Below are 21,212 nucleotides of genomic sequence, written 5' to 3' on the forward strand. Positions count from 1 at the left end.
TGGCCCCTTACAGAGTTTCCAGTTTCATTCTCTGGCCACTCCACTCTTCCATCCGGCTTTCTCACGTCCTTGCCTCTCTATTCCTGCTTTTTTTTTTCCTTAATTAATTTATTTTATTATTATCATTATTATTTTTAATTTATTTTTGGCCACGTTGGGTCTTTGTTGCTGCGTGTGGGCTTTCTCTAGCTGCGGCAAGCGGTGGCTTCTCTTGTTGCGGAGCACAGGCTCTGGGCGTGCGGGCTTCAGTAGTTGTGGCACACAGGCTCAGTAGCTGTGGCTCGTGGGCTCAGTAGTTGTGGCTTGCAGGCTCTAGAGCGCAGGCTTAGCAGTTGTGGTGCACGGGCTTACTTGCTCCGCGGCATGTGGGATCTTCCTGGACCAGGGCTCGAACCCATATCCCCTGCATTGGCAGGTGGATTCTTAACCACTGCGCCACCAGGGAAGTCCGATATTCCTGCTTTAAAAAACCCAAAACTTTAATAACATTGAACCAGGTATATCCAAAATATTATCATTTCCACCTGTAATCAATTTACAAAAGCTTTATGAGGTATTTTACTTTCTTTCCTTTATGCAAAAATCCTCAAAATTCAGAGTGTATTTTATACTTATAGCATATCTCAATTTGATGCTAAGTTTTCATTGGAAGTACATGTGGCTGGCTAGTGCACCCGAGGAACTATTTTTTTTTATTTTAATTAAATTTAATTAAAAATTATAATTGCTTCCATTATTGGAAAACTTGTAAGTATATGTTTGGGACAGCTTGGATATGTGAACCCATTCCTGCTTATTTGATCTCCACTTGACCTGTGGTCCAGTTAGCAGCCCCCCACCCACCCCCGGCTTCACCTGGGGCCTGGCAGTGCTTCCTTGCTTCCTAGTCATCGCTCTTGTCCATCCCCTAGAACAGTGAGTTTAGATACCCGTTCCCACCTAAAGCCTTATGACCATGGGCTACGAAGACCTTTCTAGGCATCCGAATTATCTGCACGAGGCTTTATAAATAACAACCCTAGACTTTACCTCTCATGTAGTCTGTACTGTCTCTAGACTTAGACATTCCTCATGGCTTTTAATCATCCCTAACGTGTTCTATATAAGGAGGGTAATGCATTTACATTTTTCCAATAATCCTCTTACTATCCTATAGGGGAAAGTAGCAAGTTTGTTGCGTTAAAATACAAAACAACAAAGCTGAACTCTCTGATATTTGAATCCCAGCCCAACTTGGGTAAAGATTCAAATACTTGGAACCTCAATCTGGATGTTTCGCCTGTCCTCCCTACCGGAGGAGAAAAATACACATGAGTAGGAAATGACTGTTCCTACTGTATGAAAGTAACCTTCATTTTATCAGGTTCTGTTTATAAAGCTTCCAAAGAAAGGTAATGTTTCTTTATTTTGCAGCCTCATTTTACTGCTGTAGGGAGAGGTGGGAATGTTGGAGTCCAAACAGTTTCTGATTGCATGGGAGAAGTGATCTGCTACAACACCATCCTCTGTCCCTTTGACCCACCCCTACTGCTGGAATTGGTACATTTGAAACAGCAAGTGGAAGTTTCCTTATTCAGTCTTACCTCATCCATTGCTTTCCCTGTTCCTTGATTTAGACCTGGGGACATTCCAATAAATGAAGCAAAAATAACTCAAAGAATTCCTGCGGCGATAAAACCAGGCCTCCAAGACCAAGTTGCACTCTGTTCTGGCACTGAATTTACTGTGAGTCTCTGCCCGGCAATGCAGGCCCTTTCCTCCATTCTGCCAGAAACAGGACCTAAGCATTCTTGGTCTTTATGAATAGCTCGTTTTAGATCTTCCCTCAAGGATATGGATTCAGCTGTCCATATCGGGGTTAGGTTCCATGTATACGGCTTTCAGTATTCTAACATTTTATTTAACCTGCCTTGTACAGGGTACTGAGCTGGGTGCACAGAGATGACTAAAGACATGGCATCTTTCTGCTAAGAGCTTATATAGTTATGTGGAAAGAAGTAGCAGAGGTGTGCTGGAACTAGTTTGAGCCAGCTCATAAGAGCTCATCATTATAATTTTAGGAATTTTGAGAGCAGGTTGTTAAACACAACCATCACTGAGAATTAAATTATGTAAGTCTATAATAAATAAATTTTATTAAAAACCAAGGTAATTCATTCATTTCAAATTGTTTTACTCTATTTTATTATTGTCTATGCTCTTGAGACTATTTACCTCTGTTGTATCTGTATGGTTGAAATACTATATAATTGTTTGTTTACTACAGAACATCTTTCTCTTCACGACTCTGTGTTCAGTGAGTGACATCAGATTGATAGCTTGAAATTGACCCTGATGGGAATATTTACACCATGGAAACTGGCAAACACTGTAAATAAGGGCTTTTTTTCAGAGTCTGGTGTTAAACATCTACAAGGGCACCGCTGGGCTGGGTGGTGAAGGAGTTAGAGAAATGCCTCGGTAAGCAGTAAGTGCTATTGTAGAAGTTCAGAGCAAGTTGTCTGTTAGAATTAGGGAAAATGCTTCACGGAGGTGATGATATTTGAGAAAGACCTTGAAGGATGGGTCAGATTTTATCAGGCAGAGATTGAGAGGTCTGGTATCCTTGACAGAGGGAATAATGAGTAAGGTCACGGCAGGCAGAAAGCATTGGACATACTTGGGGAAAAGCTAGGAATGTATTTGGCTGACATACGAGGCCAGTGTAAGGTGGTAGTGAAGATAAGGGTGAGAAAGCCGGTTGAAGCCTAATTGTGGAGGGTTTAAAAGTCACAGTGAGGAGCTTGTACAAAAGTCAGTGGGAAATGAGGAATCATAGGAGATTTATGAGCAGAAGCATAACGTCTTGAGAGCTGTGCTTCTGGAATATTATTATACAGGGTATATGCACTGGGGCCAGAAGTGGGCGGTCCTTGCCTAGTTAGGAAGTCGTTGCTTCAGTGCTATGCAGTTAATAAGGACGTGACTAGAGGTACTGGTTCAGGAAGGAGAAAGCAGAATCCGGATGCCAGAGACATTTTCAGTGTAGATTTCACAAGTCTTGGCTTGTGATTATCTGTCTTCTGATGCTAGCATTTGTATAAGCTTCTACTGTTATCTGGTCTCTTGGCCGTGTGATAAAAAATAAGTATATCAGAAGATAAAATGCATGCTTTTAATGGGAACTATGGATGAGTGCTTCACTAGTCACTTTTTATTTCTAATTCCTGAAAGGAGATGCGCCTAATATCTTTAAGGTGCATTCAGGAGGATGAATAATAAGATTTAAAATGTTTTGTTTGGCTAAACTAATTCCAGGAGTCAGTGTAGTAGGCAGCTCCCATGGCCGTGGTTCCACAGCTTGACCTTTAGAAAATTAGTCTGGTAAAAGGTTAAAGTGGGACCTGGAAAAACCAATCTCTCTCTCTCTCTCTCTCCCCCTCTGTCTCTTTCTCTCCTCCCCCTCTCCCCACCCCATTTATTTTTCTCTGAAAATTAAATCAGTATTCTTTTTTCTTTAGCAATATCCATGAAATCTGGCTGTGGAGCCTTGGGATTCCATGAGAGGTGTCTGGGTGTCCTCACCATACCCTGAGAAGGAGAATTAAATCAAGTATCAAGAATTTCATTCCCAGGAGGATTTGTGTGTCCAATCTATCTTTTTTCCTTCCCCCCACTTTCTTCTTCTTTATTGAAAACTCAGGAGTCTCATTTGTGTCAAAAGGTGCCTGAAAGTTCTCCAAGGTAGTGATTTGACAAGTTCATGGTCAGACTTGAGCGCACATGCAGTTGGCACGTTAGGTCCCTCAAGAACACCAAGTTTAATGCCTTACTTCTGAGAGTTCTTAGCAAAGGCAGCTCCCCGTATGCCTCCATCTTGAAATATAAGAGAGAGAAGACTGCTGCTGGCGCCAGTTTAGATGACTGTGCTTAACCTTGCCACAGAGATTTGTATGTGGAATTTACCTTCATGCTGAGTGAGAAGAGTTTGTGGCGATCCATCACGTGAGTTGGAGGGGGCACTGGAAATGGGGGGTGGGTGGGAACAAGGATACCAGGTGGTGTCTGGAAGAGGCCGTGGGGTAGGATTGGAGTGGACATTGCAGAGGTAGAGCGGGAGAGGCCCTGGAGGAGGATGGATCCGATGAAGTGGTGTCGATGGGCTGAGGTGTGGTGAAAGGCACTGAGTGGGCATGGCTACTGCCCAGGGGGCAGTTGGTTATTTGCTTTATTGCTTGTGGGCGATGCCATGAAGGGAATGCTGGGGAACGGATATAAGGGTGACCTGCTAGCCTGGTGGTCCCTTTGAAACTTGAGTCCTGAGACCTGGCATCCTGGCCATAGTTTTGCTTAGATAGTGGGTTGTTTTTAGAAGGTTAGTCTGGGAAATAGATTGGAGGAGGGATGCAATGGGCTGAATGTTTGTGTCCCTCCTGCCCAAATTTACACATCAAGATCCTAATCCCCAAGAGGATGGTATTTGGAGGTGGGGCCTTTGGGAGATGATAGGGTTATGAAGGTGGTGCCCCCATGAATGGAATTAGGATTCTTAGAAGAGGCCAGGGACTTCCCTGGTGGTCCAGTGGTTAAGGCTCCGTGTTCCCAATGCAGGGAGCATGGGTTCAATGCCTGGTTGGGGAACTAAGATCCTGCATGCCTCACGGTGTGGCCAAAAAAAAAAGGAGAGGCCAGAGAGCTCCGTTGCATTTTTCCACCTTGTGAAGATGCACTGTGAAGCTGGCAGTCTGCAACATGAAAGAACATCCTTTCCAGAACCCGGCCACGGTGGCACCCTGGCCTTGAACTCAGCCTCCAGAACTGTGTGAAATACATTTGTTATTCAGAAGCCACTCAGTGTGTGGTACTTTGTTACAGCAGCCCGAATGGACTAAGACAGAGGGCTTTCGGGGTTCAAGAAAACTCCTTTGTCCTGTGTTTTCAAAGGTAACCCAGACACAGGGTAACCCAGTTCTCTTACCCTGAAAAAAAGGTTTGTGCCTGCCATCACTGTTTGTAATTCAAGGTGCAGGTTTCACACTCCAATTCCCAGAATAAAACTGCCATTCCAGTGGAAATCTCTCTGTGACAGAATCCCCGAGCCTAGTCAGCGGTGCACTTAGTCTGAGAAGCAGTCAGTGTGGCCCCGTCTTGACATTCCAGGACAACAGGAGCACCTGGCCTGTGTCTTGGACTCCATTATAACCAAATTCAATGTAAAGTAAGCCAACACCAAGCCAGCTTTTTATTGTTGTTGTTTTTTCTTTTCCTGCGGTACGCAGGCCTCTCACTGTCGCGGCCTCTCCCGTTGCGGAGCACAGGCTCCGGACGCGCAGGCTCAGCGGCCATGGCTCACGGGCCCAGCCGCTCCGCGGCACGTGGGATCTTCCCGGACCGGGGCACGAACCCGTGTCCCCTGCATCGGCAGGCGGACTCTCAACCTCTGCGCCACCAGGGAAGCCCTTTGTTGTTGTTTTGTTTTGTTTTGTTTTTTGGGTTTTATTTTTGGCTGTGCCCATCTTGCGGGATCTTAGTTCCCTGACCAGGGATCGAACCCAGGCCCCCTGCAGTGGAAGGGCCGAGTTCTAACCACTGGACCGCCAGGGAAGTCCCGCCAAGCCAGCTTTGATCCTCCACTGTATTTGAGCGTGATTCTCACGTGGGGGTGAGGAAGCTTCTCATCTCCTGTCCCTGGATGGATAACTAACTACTGTATAAAAGTTCATCTTTTCCAACGTTGTGTTGGGCAGTGGAGACAGTTACCCACTAGCCTTTATTTCATCCTGAAGCCAGGCCTTGGATTGGCTTATGTTATTCCAATAGCGATACCAGAGGAGCAGTGAGAAGAGGGAACGGGGAGCTTGGCAGCAAGAGATATTAGTGGAGATTTCGGAGGAGGAGATGATTTGTGAACTATATCTTTTCTAGTTGTTTTCCTTTGTTCCCATTATAAACCTTGCATTGTCAATTCTTAAGATCCCGTATCCGAAGAAGATGGGGAATGTCTGACTCTTTGCTACTGTTGTCTGCCGTGTGCTCTGGCCACATGTGCTGCTGCTCTGTTTGGCGACTCTTCATTGCCCCAGCACGCCAGCATTTCTTTTGGCTTAATGGCCCATCACCCCATTTTATATTTCCTAACATAGTAAAACCTGAATTATTAGGTGAAAGAACTCGAATTTACTTTAGGGAACAGTTTGCTTCTCCATTCACAGTGATCCCTTACCCCTTTGCTGGAGGGACTGGTTTAGGTATATCCAGACCCATAAACCACAGGTTTTAAGATGAGCTGTGTCAACAGAGTCCTTTATTCTTCCAAAGGAGATAAAGTGAACAGTTGATTCTTTCTATCTGGGGTGGCTTTCAGAGAGCAGCTTAAAGACAAAGTGCTATCATCTTTGGGTAAACATTAAAAATCCTAGGACACCTCTCCCAAGGACGTTCCTTACACCCCCCGATTTTGTCTTTCCCCAAATCACTGTGTTGGGAGCTTGTCATTGGTTGCTTGAGTCACGTGCCATTGGCCTCTCCAAAAGTAAATCGTGCCCTGGCTTTTTTGGCCAAAGCAGTCCCTCACGCCACATGTAGAAGTTCCAGTTCAGATGATGGCCACTGCTGTCCTGAGAGATGCTGAGGCAGGCTGGGCCGCCTGGCAGGCTCCACATAATGGGCTGTGGCCACAGCAGTGCTGCAGCATCACTGGAGACTCGTGCACTTCCCAAAGGCTGTCCCATAAACTGTGGATTTCCTTGAGGACCATTTGAAGAAGCAGACTCCAAAATGGATATGTAGGCTGTTTTCTGACTGCACAGTTTTTCAGTATGGGAAACGAATTTCATATCTCCTAAAACCACTAAGCCTTGACTGTGAGAACTTTAGGAACCCTGATTTCTAGCACTCAGTTCTTTGCTGCTCAGCAAACAAGATTATTCTTGTTGTTGGCCTTGAATTCCCTTTTAGGTTTCTATAAATATATTTGTCCCATTTGTTTGAGTATAACTGTGTCTCTCAGGAATATGCTTTTCTTTTGCCTTATTCCTTTACTGGTGGTCATTATCGTGGTGACCCTTACAGAAGGACATGATATCGATGGCAGGGGTGTGTTCACTGTCAGAGGAGTGACAGCACGGAATACCATCAAGCTCAGGCAGCCTGTGATGTGAGCTTACAGCCGCAAATTTCTTATAACCTTAATTATGATCCTTCATGTTTTTCATCTTTTATCACCTTTCATATGACATTGTCAAAGCAATTAAGACGCCCAGGACCGTAACCGTTTGAAGATCTCATTCTTGATATGAGGAGACTGACAAATGACATCATTTATTCTGAGAGCAGGTTGAATTTCAGCTTCCCAGTCAACATATTTGCAAGCATCCCTGGCCTTTTGGCTGTTAATTTTAGGGATTACCATAGTTAGTATTCTGCCATTCTTCACTAGCGAAATAAATGTCCTTCATGAAAGAGAAAGTGTGCACCAAACTGGAAACTGCTGGATAGCTATGAGGATTTGGAGGATCAGGGAAACAAAAGTCCAAATCCTTGCTAAAGCAAACTGTTCTGATCTCTTTGCCACAAGATCTCTCCTCACTGTTTCCTCTTAGCCCCAATCTTGTATATCCCTAAGCCAAATGCCTTATTGCTGTGGATAAGAAATCCTCTTTTAGAAGGTGCGTGTGTCCTGGCAGGGAGGAGAGAGCGTGGCCTCGCTGCAGCTGTGGGCACGCTGCAAGGCTGAGGTTTGTGGGGGAAGCGTGTCTTGCCCAGAACATCTGGGGCCAGGAAAATCAAGAAGGGGGGCATCCTGAGGGAGGTGGGTGTGGCTGAGGTCAGAATGCCAAAGAAGGGAATAAACCGTTCATTAGAAGAAGGGAAAGGTTGAGGAGCTACTGTGGAGACAGGGAAGAAGAGCGCTGGGGAGAGGGGGTCAGAGGCCATGGGTTGAGGGGTAAGTGAGTGGGTGGGCCTGGGAAAACTCTTTTGTGGGAGGGGTACGGAGCTGTGACTCGCATCTGCCTTTTTATTTGCTTCCCTTGCCAGGTGCCAGGGAGAACCAATCACGCTTCCAACCGTGATCACTGACCCTGATCAACTCCATCCTGGACTTGGGAAGCACATGCCTTCCTCCAGTGGTGAGCAGACTTTTGCTCGTGGGAAATCAATTTAGAAAATAGAAATATCCATTGGCCTCACGTTTCCGTATTCAAAATGAAAACCACTGTGTGGAGTTCATAGTAAGAAAGGCAAATGCTTACAACTTTATCGAAGAACATCTATGAGAAAATCAGTACTGCTTTTTTCTTAACATCTTTATTGGAGTATAATTGCTTTACAATGGTGTGTTAGTTTCTGCTGTATAACAAAGTGAATCAGCTATACATATACATATATCTCCATATCCCCTCCCTCTTGCGTCTCCCTCCCACCCTCCCTTATCCCACCCCTCTAGGTGGTCACAAAGCACCGAGCTGATCTCCCTGTGCTATGTGGCTGCTTCCCACTAGCTATCTGTTTTACATCTGGTAGTGTATATATATCCATGCCAGTCTCTCACTTTGTCCCAGCTGACCCTTCCCCCTCACCGTGTCCTCAAGTCCATTCTCAACGTCTGCATCTTTATTCCTGTCCTGCCCCTAGGTTCTTTAGAACCTCTTTTTTTTTTTTCCTTAGATTTCATATATATGTGTTAGCATACGGTATTTGTTTCTCTCTTTCTGACTTACTTCACTCTGTATGACAGCCTCTAGGTCCATCCACCTCACTACAAATAACTCAATTTCATTTCTTATTATGGCTGAGTAATATTCCATTGTATATATGTGCCACATCTTCTTTATCCATTCATCTGTCGATGAATGGACACTTAGGTTGCTTCCATGTCCTGGCTATTGTAAATAGAGCTGCAGTGAACATTGTGGTGCATGACTCTTTGGATTATGGTTTTCTCAGGGTATATGCCCAGTAGTGGGATTGCTGGGTCGTATGGTAGTTCTATTTTTAGTTTTTTAAGGAATCTCCATACTGTTCTCTTATACTGTTCTCCATACTGGCTGTATCATTTACATTCCCACCAGCAGTGCAAGAGGGTTCCCTTTTCTCCACACCCTCTCCAGCATTTACTGTTTGTAGATTTTTTGATGATGGCCATTCTAACTGGTGTGAGGTGGTACCTCATTGTAGTTTTGATTTGCATTTCTCTAATGATTAGTGATGTTGAGCAGCTTTTCATATGCTTCTTGGCCATCTGTATGTCTTCTTTGGAGAAATGTCTATTTAGGTCTTCTGCCCATTTTTTGATAGGGTTTTTTGTTTTTAAAATATTGAGCTGCATGAGCTGTTTATATACTTTGGAGATTAATCCTTTGTCTGTTGATTCGTTTGCAAATATTTTCTCCAGTTCTGAGGGTTTCTTTTCATCTTTTTTGTAGTTTCCTTTGCTTTGCAAAAGCTTTTAAGTTTCATTAGATCCCATTTCTTAATTTTTGTTTTTATTTCCATTACTCTAGGAGGTGGATCAAAAAAGATCTTGCTGTGATTTATGTCAAAGAGTGTTCTTCCTATGTTTTCCTCTAAGAGTTTTATAGTGTCCAGTCTTACATTTAGGTCTCTAATCCATTTTGAGTTTATTTTTGTGTATGGTGTTAGGCAGTGTTCTAATTTCATTCTTTTACATGTAGCTGTCCAGTTTTCCCAGCACCATTTATTGAAGAGCCTGTCTTTTCTCCATTGTATATCCTTGCCTCCTTTGTCATAGATTAGTTGACCATAGGTGCGTGGGTTTATCTCTGGATTTTCTTTCCTGTTGCATTGATCTATATTTCTGTTTTTGTGCTAGTACCATACTGTCTTGATTACTGTAGCTTTCTAGTATAGTCTGAAGTCAGGGAGTCTGATTCCTCCAGCTCCGTTTTTTTCCCTCAATACTGCTTTAGCTATTCGGGGTCTTTTGTGTATCCATACAAATTTTAAGATTTTTTTGTTCTAGTTCTCTAAAAAATGCCACTGGTAATTTGATAGGGATTGCATTGAATCTGTAGATTGCTTTGGGTAGTACAGTCATTTTCACAATATTGATTCTTCCAATCCAAGAACATGGTATATCTCTCCAACCGTTTGTATCATCTTTAATTTCTTTCATTGGTGTCTTATAGTTTTCTGCACACAGGTCTTTTGTCTCCCTAGGTATGGTTATTCCTAGGTATTTTATTCTTTTCCTTGCAACGGTAAATGGCAGTGTTTCCTTAATTTCTCTTTCAGATTTTTCATCATTAGTGTATAGGAATGCAAGAGATTTCTGTGCATTAATTTTGTATCCTGCAACTTTACCAAATTCATTGATAAGCTGTAGTAGTTTTCTGCTGGCATCTTTAAGATTGTCTATGTATAGTATCATGTGATCTGCAAACAGTGACAGTTTTACTTCTTCTTTTCCAATTTGGATTCCTTTTATTTCTTTTTCTTCTCTGATTGCCGTGGCTGGGGCTTCCAAAACTATGTTGAATAGTAGTGGTGAGAGTGGACATCCTTGTCTTGTTCCTGATCTTAGAGGAAATGTTTTCAGTTTTTCACCATTGAGAATGATGTTTGTTGTGGGTTTGTCGTATATGGTCTTTATTATGTTGAGGTAGGTTCCCTCTATGCCCACTTTCTGGAGAGTTTTTATCATGAATGGGTGTTGAATTTTGTCAAAAGCTTTTTCTGCATCTATTGAGATGATCATATGGTTTTTATTCTTCAGTTTGTTAATATGGTGTATCGCACTGATTGATTGGCATATATAGAAGAATCCTTGCATCCCTTGGATAAATCCCACTTGATCATGGTGTATGACCCTTTTAATGTGTTGTTGGATTCTGTTTGCTAGTACTTTGTTGAGGATTTTTGCATCTATATTCATCAGTGATACTGGTCTGTAATTTTCTTTTTTTGTCGGTTTTGCTATCAGGGTGATGGTGGCCTCATAGAATGAGTTTGGGAATGTTCCTTCCTCTGCAATTTTTTGGAAGAGCTTGAGAAGGATGGTAGTTAGCTCTTCTCTAAATGTGTGATAGAATTCACCTGTGAAGCCATCTGGTCCTGGACTTTTGTTTGTTGGAAGATTTTTAATCACAGTTTCAATTTCATTAATTTTGATTGGTCTGTTCATATTTTCTATTTCTCCCTGGTTCAGTCTGGGAAGCTTATACCTTTCTAAGAAATTGTCCATTTCTTCCAGGTTGTTCATTTTATTGGCATAGATTTGCTTGCAGTAGTCTCGTAGGATACTTTGTATTTCTGTGGTGTTTGTTGTAACTTCTCCTTTTTCATTTCTAATTTTATTGATTTGAGTCCTCTCCCTCTTTTTCTTGATGAGTCTGGCTAATGGTTTATCAATTTTGTTTATCTTCTCAAAGCACCAGCTTTTAGTTTTATTGATCTTTGCTATTGTTTTCTTTGTTTCTATTTCATTTACTTCTGCCCTGATGTTTATGATTTCTTTCCTTCTGCTAACTTTGGGTTTTGTTTGTTTTTCTTTCTCTAGTTCCTTTAGGTGTGAGGTTAGATTGTTTATTTGAGATTTTTCTTGTTTCTCGAGGTAGGCTTCTATAGCTATAAACTTCCCTCTTAGATCTGCTTTTGCTGCATCCCATAGGTTTTGTATCGTTGTGTTTTCATTGTCATTTGTCTCTAGGTAAGTTTTGATTTCCTGTTTGATTTCTTCAGTGATCTCTTGGTTATTTAGTAATGTATTGCTTAACCTCCATGTGTTTTTGTTTTTCACATTTTTTTCCCTGTAATTGATTTCTAATCTCACAGTGTTGTGGTCAGAAAAGATGCTTGATATGATTTCAGTTTTCTTAAATTTACCGAGGCTTGAGTTGTGATCCAAGATGTGATCTATCCTGGAGAATGTTATGTGCACAGTTGAGAAGAAAGTGTAATCTGCTGTTTTTGGATGGAATGTCCTATAAATATCAATTAAATCTATCTGGTCTGTTGTGTCATTTAACGCTTGTGTTTCCTTATTAATTTTCTGTTTGGATGATCTGTCCATTGGTATAAATGAGCAGTTAAAGTCCCCCACTATTATTGTGTTTCTGTCGATATCCTCTTTTATAGCTGTTAGCAGTTGCCTTAGGTATTGAGGTGCTCCTGTGTTGGGTGCATATATATTTATAATTGTTATATCTTCTTGTTGGATTGATCCCTTGATCATTATGTAGTGTCCTTCCTTGTCTCTTGTAACAGTCTTTATTTTAAAGTCTATTTTACCTGATACGAGTATTGCTACTCTAGCTTTCTTTTGATTTCCATTTGCATGGAATATCTTTTTCCATCCCCTCATTTTCAGTCTGTATGTGTCCGTAGGTCTGAAGTAAGTCTCTTGTAGACACCATATATATGGGTCTTGTTTTTGTATCCATTCCGCGAGCCTGTGTCTTTTGGTTGGAGCATTTAATCCATTCACGTTTAAGGTAATTATCGATATGTATGTTCCTATTACCATTTTCTTAATTGTTTTGGGGTTGTTTTCGTAGGTCCTTTTCTTCTCTTGTGTTTCCCACTTAGAGAAGTTCCTTTAGCGTTTGTTGTAGAGCTGGTTTGGTGGCGCTGAATTCTCTTAGCTTTTGCTTGTCTGTAAAGCTTTTGATTTCTCCGTTGACTCTGAATGAGATCCTTGCCAGGTAGAGTAATCTTGGTTGTAGATTCTTCCCTTTCATCACTTTAAATACGTCATGCCACTCCCTTCTGGCTTGCACAGTTTCTGCTGAGAAATCAGCTGTTAACCTTATGGGAGTTCCCTTGTATTTTGTCATTTTACCCTTGTTGCCTTCAATAATTTTTCTTTGTTTTTAATTTTTGTCTATTTGATTACTATGTGTCTCAGCGTATTTCTCCTTGGGTTTATCCTGCCTGGGACTCTCTGCGCTTCCTGGACTTGGGTGGCTATTTCCTTTCCCATGTTAGGGAAGTTTTCCACTATAATCTCTTCAAATATTTTCTCAGGTCTTTTCTCTCTCTCTTCTCCTTCTGGGAGCCCTATAATGCGAATGTTGTTGCGTTTAATGTTGTCCCAGAAGTCTCTTAGGCTGTCTTCATTTCTTTTCCTTCTTTTTTCTTTATTCTGTTCCACACCAGTGAATTCCACCATTCTGTCTTCCAGGTCACTTATCCATTCTTCTGCCTCAGTTATTCTGCTATTGATTCCTTCTAGTGTATTTTTCATTTCAGTTATTGTACTGTTCATCTCTGTTTGTTCTTTAATTCTTCTAGGTATTTGTTCTTTAAGTCTTCTAGGTCTTTGTTAAACATTTCTTGCGTCTTCTCGATCTTTACCTCCATTCTTTTTCCGAGGTCCTGGATCATCTTCACTATCATTATTCTGAATTCTTTTTCTGGAAGGTTGCCTATCTCCACTTCATTTAGTTGTTTTTCTGGGGTTTTATCTTGTTCCTTCATCTGGTACATAGCCCTTTGCCTTTTCTCTTGTGTATCTTTCAGCAAATGTGGTTTTTGTTCCAAAGGTGCAGGATTGTAGTTCTTCTTGCTTCTGCTGCCTGCCCTCTGGTGGATGAGGCTATCTAAGAGGCTTGTGCAAGTATCCTGATTGGAGGGACTTGTGGTGGGTAGAGCTGGGTGTTGCTCTGGTGGGCAGAGCTCAGTGAAACTTTAATCCGCTTGTCTGCTGATGGGTGGGGCTGAGTTCCCTCCCTGTTGGTTGTTTGGCCTGAGGCGACCCAACACTGGAGCCTACCCGGCTCTTTGGTGGGGCTAAGGGCGGACTCTGGGAGGGCTCATGCCAAGGAGTACTTCCCAGAACTTCTGCTGCCAGTGTCCTTGTTCCCATGGTGAGCCACAGCCACACCCCCGCCTCGGCAGGAGACCCTCCAACACTAGCAGGTAGGTTTGGTTCTGTCTCCTCTGGGATCTCTGCTCCTTCCCCTGGGTCCTGATGCATACACTACTTTGTGTGTGCCCTCCAAGAGTGGAGTCTCTGTTTCCCCCAGTCCTGTTGAAGTCCTGCAATCAAATCCTGCTAGCCTTCAAAGTCTGATTCTCTAGGAATTCCTCCTCCTGTTGCCGGACTCCCAGGTTGGGAAGCCTGATATGGGGCTCAGAACCTTCACTCCAGTGGTGGACTTCTGTGGTATAAGTGTTCTCCAGTTTGTGAGTCACCCACCCAGCAGCTATGGGATTTGATTTTATTGTTATTGCACCCCTCCTACCATCTCATTGTGGCTTCTCCTTTGTCTTTGGATGTGGGGTATCTTTTTTGGTGAGTTCCGGTGTCTTCCTGTCGATGATTGTTCAGGAGTTAGTTGTCATTCCGGTGCTCTCTCAAGAGGAAGTGAGAGCACGTCCTTCTAGTCTGCCATCTTGAACCAATCCCCCTCCCTTTTTTTCTTGATGAGTCTGGCTAATGGTTTATCAATTTTGTTTATCTTCTCAAAGAACCAGCTTTTAGTTTTATTGATCTTAGCTATTGTTTCCTTCATTTCTTTTTCATTTATTTCTCATCTGATCTTTACGATTTGTTTCTTTCTGCTAACTTCGGGATTTTTTTTTGTTCTTCTTTCTCTTTGCTTTAGGTGTAAGGTTAGGTTGTTTATTTGAGATTTTTCTTATTTCCTGAGGTAGGATTGTATTGCTATAAACTTCCCTCTTAGAACTGTTTTTGCTGCATCCCCTAGGTTTTGGGTCATCATGTTCTCATTGTCATTTGTTTCTAAGTGTTTTTTGATTTCCTCTTTGATTTCTTCAGTGATCTCTTAGTTATTTAGTAACGTATTGTTTAGCCTCCATGTGTTTGTATTTTTCACAGAATTTTTCCTGTAACTGATATTTAGTCTCATAGTGTTGTGGTCGGAAAAGATACCTGATACAATTTCAACTTCCTTAAATTTACCAAGACTTGATTTTTGACACAGGATATGATCTATCCTGGAGAATGTTCCATGAGCACTTGAGAAAAATGTGTATTCTGTTGTTTTTGGATGGAATGTCCTATAAATATCAATTAAGTCCATCTTGTTTAATGTATCATTTAAAGCTTGTGTTTCCTTATTTATTTTCATTTTGGATGATGTGTCCATTGGTGAAAGTGGGGTATTAAAGTCCCCTATTATGAATGTGTTACTGTGGACTTCCCCTTTTATGGCTGTTAGTGTTTGCCTTATATATTGAGGTGCTCCTATGTTGGGTGCATAAATATTTACAATTGTTATATCTTCTTCTTGGATTGATCTCTTGATCATTATGTAGTGTCCTTCTTTGTCTCGTGCAGTAGTCTTTATTTTAAAGTCTATTTTGTCTGATATGAGAATTGCTCCTCCAGCATTCTTTTGATTTCCATTTGCATGGAATATCTTTTTCCATCCCCTCCCTTTCAGTCTGTATGTGTCCTGAGGTCTGAAGTGGGTCTCTTGTAGACAGCATGTATACGGGCCTTGTTTTTGTATCCATTCAGCCAGTCTGTGTCTTTTGGTGGGAGCATTTAGTGCTTTTACATTTAATGTTATTATCAATATGTGTGTTCCTATTACCATTTTCTTAATTGTTTTGTGTTTGTTTTTGTAGGTCTTTTCCTTCTCTTGTGTTTCTTGCCTAGAGAAGTTCCTTTAGCATTTGTTGTAAAGCTGGTTTGGTGGTGCTGAATTCTCTTAGCTTTTGCTTGTCTATAAAGCTTTTAACTTCTCGGTCGAATCTGAATGAGATCCTTGTTGGGTAGAGTAATCTTGGTTGTAGGTTTTTCCCTTTCATCACTTTAAATATGTCTTGCTACTCCCTTCTGGCTTGCAGAGATCTGCTGAAAGATCAGCTGTTTACCTTATGCGGATTCCCTTGTATGTTATTTGTTGCTTTTCCCTTGCTGCTTTTAATATTTTTTCTCTGTATTTAATTTCTTTCTTTTTTTTTTTTTCTCACTGTTGTGGCCTCTCCCGTTGTGGAGCACAGGCTCCGGATGCGCCAGCTCAGTGGCCATGGCTCATGGGCCCAGCCGCTCTGCAGCATGTGGGATCTTCCCGGATCAGGGCACAAACCCGTGTCCCCTGCACCGGCCGGCGGACTCTCAACCACTGTACCACCAGGGAAGCCCTGTATTTAATTTTTGATAGTTTGATTCATAATTGTCTTGGCGTGCTTTTCCTTGGATTTATCCTTTATGGGACTCTCTGCACTGCCTGGACTTGATTGACTATTTCCTTTGCCATGTTAGGGAAGTTCTCAACTATAATCTCTTCAAGTATTTGCTCAGACCCTTTCTTTTTCTCTTCTTCTTCTGGGACCCCTATAATTCAAATGTTGGTGCGTTTAATGTTGTCCCAGAGGTCTCTGGGACTGTCCTCAATTCTTTTCATTCTTTTTTCTTTATTCTGCTCTCCAGTAGTTATTTACACTATTGTATCTTCCAGGTCACTTATCCGTTCTCCTGCCTCAGTTGTTCTGCTATTGATTCCTTCTGGAGAATTTTTAATTCCATTTATTGTGTTGTTCATCATTGTTTGTTTGCTCTTTAGTTCTTCCAGGTCCTTGTTAAATGTTTCTTGTGTTTTCTCCATTCTATTTCCAAGATTTTGGATCATCTTTACTATCATTATGCTGAATTGTTTTTCAGGTAGACTGCAGGTTTGTTGTTCCTGTTGTTTTTGGTGTCTGCCCCCAGTGGGTGAGGTTGGTTCAGTGGCTTGTGTAGGCTTCCTGGTGGAGGGGACTGTGCCTGTGTTCTGGTGGGTGGGGCTGGATCTTGTCTTCCTGGTGGGTAGGGCTGTGTCTGGTGGTGTGTTTTGGGGCATCTGGGAGCTTAGTATGATTTTAGGCAGCCTCTCTGCTAATGAGTGGGGTAGTGTTCCTGTTTTGCTAGTTGTTTGGCATGCGGCATCCTGCAATGGAGCTTGCTGGTCGTTGGGTGGAGCTGGGTCTTAGCATTGAGATGGAGATCTCTGGGAGAGCTCTCTCTGATTGATATTATGTTGGGCCAGGAGGTCTCTGGTGGTCCAGTGTCCTGAGCTCAGGCCTCCCACTTCGGAGGCTCACGTCTGACACCAGGTTGGAGCACCAGGACCCTGTCAGCCACATGGCTCAGAAGAAAAGGGAGAAAAAAAGAAAGAAAAAAATTTTTTTAATAATAATAAATAAAAATTATTAAAGTAAAAAAATTATTAAAATAAAAAAAGAAGAGGGCAACCTAAACAATCCAACAATGATAACAAGTGCTAAAAACTATACTAAAATAAACCCAAAAATCAGAAACAAATAAGTCCCAGACAGCAAACCCCGAGTCTACAGTTGCTCCCAATGTCCACAGACTCAATTCGGGATGATTCATCATCTATTCAGGTGTTCCGCAGATGCAGGGTACATGAAATTGATTGTGGGGATTTAATCCACTGCTCCTGAGGCTGCTGGGAGAGATTTCCCTTTCTCTTCTTTGTTCCCACAGCTCCTGGGGTTCAGCTTTGGTTTTGGCCCCACCTCTGCATGTAGGTCACCTGAGCGCATCTGTTCTTCGCTCAGACAGGACGGGGTTAAAGGAGCCGCTGATTATGGGGCTCTGGCTCACTCAGGCCCAGGGTAGGGAAGGGTACGGTAGTTATAATTGGAACGTGGAGAGAGCCTGCAGTGGCAGAGGCTCACGTGACATTGCAACAGCCTGAGACGTGCTGTGTAGTACTGCTTCTTAGTCACTGAAGTGAGTTAGTGTCTGGACACATTTGAGAAATAGCTCACTGGGCGACCACCTTCTAATATTTCCTCCTGAGATGGGAGAACAGGGACATAGTGTCAACACAGGCCCACCATTTCCCTACAGGTCCTGAGTTGCTCATCACTTCCGGGTACACCAGAATGAGTGCTGGATATACTCTGAAACGGTTCCTGATTGGCTGCTGCTAGGGCAATAATGGTCTCCAGATTTCTGGAAAGTAGGCCTCAGTGAGAAGGTGACATTTGAGAAACATGTATAGGAAGTAAGGACATGACCCAAGAGGATATCTGTGGAAGACAGTCCCAAGAAGAAAGAACAATAAGTGCAAAGGCCCTGAGACAGAAGCTTTCCTGGCCTGTTTGAGGAACAGTAAGGAGGCCAATGTGATGTGGTCCCTGGGCACTATTCATGGAGATGGGAGTGCTGCAAGGCAGGGAAATCCTTTGACCAAAGGCATTTTTCATTGTTGTCATTGGCACCATCTGAGGCTCTGAGTGCGTGAGAGATGGAGGACTCTGGAATTCAATGGTGACAGACAGTTAAAATGAAGAGATATAGAAAACTGGCGAAAAACAGAGGCTTTGTAAAATTTTTTTTCAAGTTGCTCTGTAAAAGACACTGTTAAGGAATGGAAAGACAAGCCAAGACTAAGAGAAAATATTTGCAAGTCACATATCTGAAAAAAGACTTGTGCCAAGAATATGTAAAGAAACCCAACAGCAAGAAAAGACACCAAGCAATTTTTAAAAGGGCAAAGTATCTGAGCAGACACCTCAACAAAAAAGATATACAGGTGGCCAATAAGCACATTCAGATTAAAACAACGAGATACTAGTACACACCTATTATAATGGCTAAAATCCCAAACACTGTGACAACACGAAACGCTATGAGGATGCGGAGCAACAGGAACTCTCATTCATTGTTGGTGGAAATGCAAAGTGGTGAAGCCATTTTGGAAGACAGTTTGGCAGTCTATTATCAGGTTGAACATATGACCTAGAAATCACACTCCTAGATACTTATTCAAGTGAATTGAAAACTTATATCCACAGCCCTTGACTGTTGTTTCATTCATAACCACCAAAAACTGGAAACAACCAAGATGTTTTTCAGTAGGTGAATGGACAAACAAACTGTGGTACATCCCGGCAATGATATACTATTCAGTGATAAAAAGGAATTAACTATTGATACACTCAGCAACCTGAATGAATCTTAAATGAATATTGCTAAGTGAAAGAAACCATTTAGAAAAGCCATGATTCCATGTATGTGATATTCTGGGAAAGGCAAAACTACAAAAACAGGAAACAGATCAGGGGTTTCCAGGGATTTGGGCAGTGATGAGGGTTAATAGATGAAGCACAGAGGATATTCTTAATGGTGGTGGATCTACTGTGTACAATATTATAGTGGTGTATTTGACCCTACGCATTTGTCGAGACCCACAGAACTTTATGGCCCAAAGACTAAGCGTGATGTACCCAAATTTTAAAAAATCTTTTTGCAAGTGGGAGAATCCCAGGGTGGAATGCAGACCATCCCAGGAGAATCTAACTGCATTTACAAGTATATGAAGCCACCTCACTGAAGCGGGTGGAGGGAAAGGTACTGATCTGAGTAACTTTGGAAATGAGGGGAGTTTTTAAGAATATGCACATAAGCATTAAATTCTAGTTAATAAGTTGTTTCCCACAGAGGCATGGATTAACAATTCTGATACGACTGTACATGTATACTGCAGCGGACCAACTACGTGAATGGATGGCAGATGTTGGGCACCAGGATTCTCACTGTTGGAGTGAGAGGAGCTTAGATGAGCAAAGGGAGGAAGCTAGAATGATCCACATAGTACTGAATTGAAGTTGGAGACATCAGTAAGAACTCATGTTTAGCTTAATATATATATACAGATGGTTACATACAGAGCTGTTTATAGATATGTGTATATCCATGGACAGTGTATCCCATCTCACTGGGCCTCCGTTTCCTCGTTCATAAAATGGAATTAGAAGAAATTTGGCCTGATAGAGTTGTGGTGAGAAGGGTCATGAGGCAAATGGTCCAGCATATGTATTAATAAGACACATGGCTATGTTAGAAAGCACTCAACGAGTGGAAGGTATGGGTACACGTCATGTGTGTGTCTGCTCCCCAGTGCGGAGGCAGGGGCTCGTGGGGTGCCTGAGGATCACCCTAGAACGGGGTCAAAGTAGGGAAGAGGGCCTATCGGCAGCACCTCCCTGGAAGAGAGTATGGAGCCAGGAAATGGGAACGGAGTTGAGAATCTGAGGCTGCGTTGTTGGCCAAGCCACACGTTTAGTTTCTCTCCAAGGTCTTCCTTCCTGGAAGGCCACCTGTGTTTAGGCGCTCCCAGGTGGGTGAGCCAGTAAGCAAGCCCCTTAAAGTGGCACTGTCATTGTCTCAATCAGTATTTCTCTCATCTGCTCCCTCTTTTATTATTCTTTGATCTTTTGGTCTCATTCGATCCGATGCCAATCTTTCCAGTGGGATGAAAATAAAGCCATGGCTCAGAGATCTGAAGATATGTTGCTTATTTATATTATTTGAAAGGAAGTGTTGCTGGCAATATATTATCCAGTTCTGGCTTGGGTAATAGTAGCCAGGTTCTCAAAATATACGGAGGCCAGGATCCAAATTTGCATGTACAGAGTTACTCTTTGAAAATGAGCTCTACCCGTCCCTGCTTCATTAATTTTGTGGTGCTTACTTCATTAACTAATTTCGTTTTCACTTCATTAATTTGCCCAGAATCTTTTTAACTCTTTCAATGCTGGTAGCAATTCCTCTTCCACATCTACATAATGAAAATGCACGCTTGCATTTCCCCTCCCCCCGCTTCTTCTGAAGTCTCGCATGCATACCACACTTGATTTTGCAACTTGCTAATTATCTGTGGGAAATATTTGATCCCAGTGTTTATTCTCAGTGTTCCCAGGATAGTTTTCTGCAGTTTTTTCCTTCTACATTTAGTTTTCATGTTCAGGGGCAGAGCCTAAAAGAAGACCTAAGATGTTTTGGCTTTAAGATCAAGGTCAATGCCCCTGAATTAGATGTTTCTGGGACCTTTGAATCTAGTTTCTTACCTCTTCTAAAGAAGGGACAATGTCATATTGCTCTTTTGAATTCACTCTGTGCCTATAATATAATGATGACCTATGCAGATACTATGCACCAGGCACTAAATTCTAGCAGGGGGACGTCCCTTTACAAAATCCAAACCTAATTTGTAATGGGAGAAGGGAATTATAGAAAAGCACTTGAAGATGACAGTGCAGACTGTGCTCTTCTATAAAATGTGTGGCACTGGGTATGAAGAGATACAAAATAGGGAGACGTCAGTTGTACAAGTTGAACGCTGCACACCTATATGAACTCAGCCTGTGGGACAATATCCACTCTATGCTATGGAGAACATGTTGGTCTTCTGAGCTCTCACGGGATTCAAGTTGCCGAGGAGCAAGAGGAGTCCCTAGTTATCTCATTACTTCACAGTAAATGCTGTTCTTTGATAAAGAGCTGAGCC

The sequence above is a fragment of the Monodon monoceros genome, unplaced genomic scaffold, assembly GCF_005190385.1.
Source record: "Monodon monoceros isolate NGI ecotype Baffin Bay Population unplaced genomic scaffold, NGI_Narwhal_1 Super_Scaffold_22, whole genome shotgun sequence".
NCBI classification, from domain to species: Eukaryota; Metazoa; Chordata; class Mammalia; order Artiodactyla; family Monodontidae; genus Monodon; species Monodon monoceros.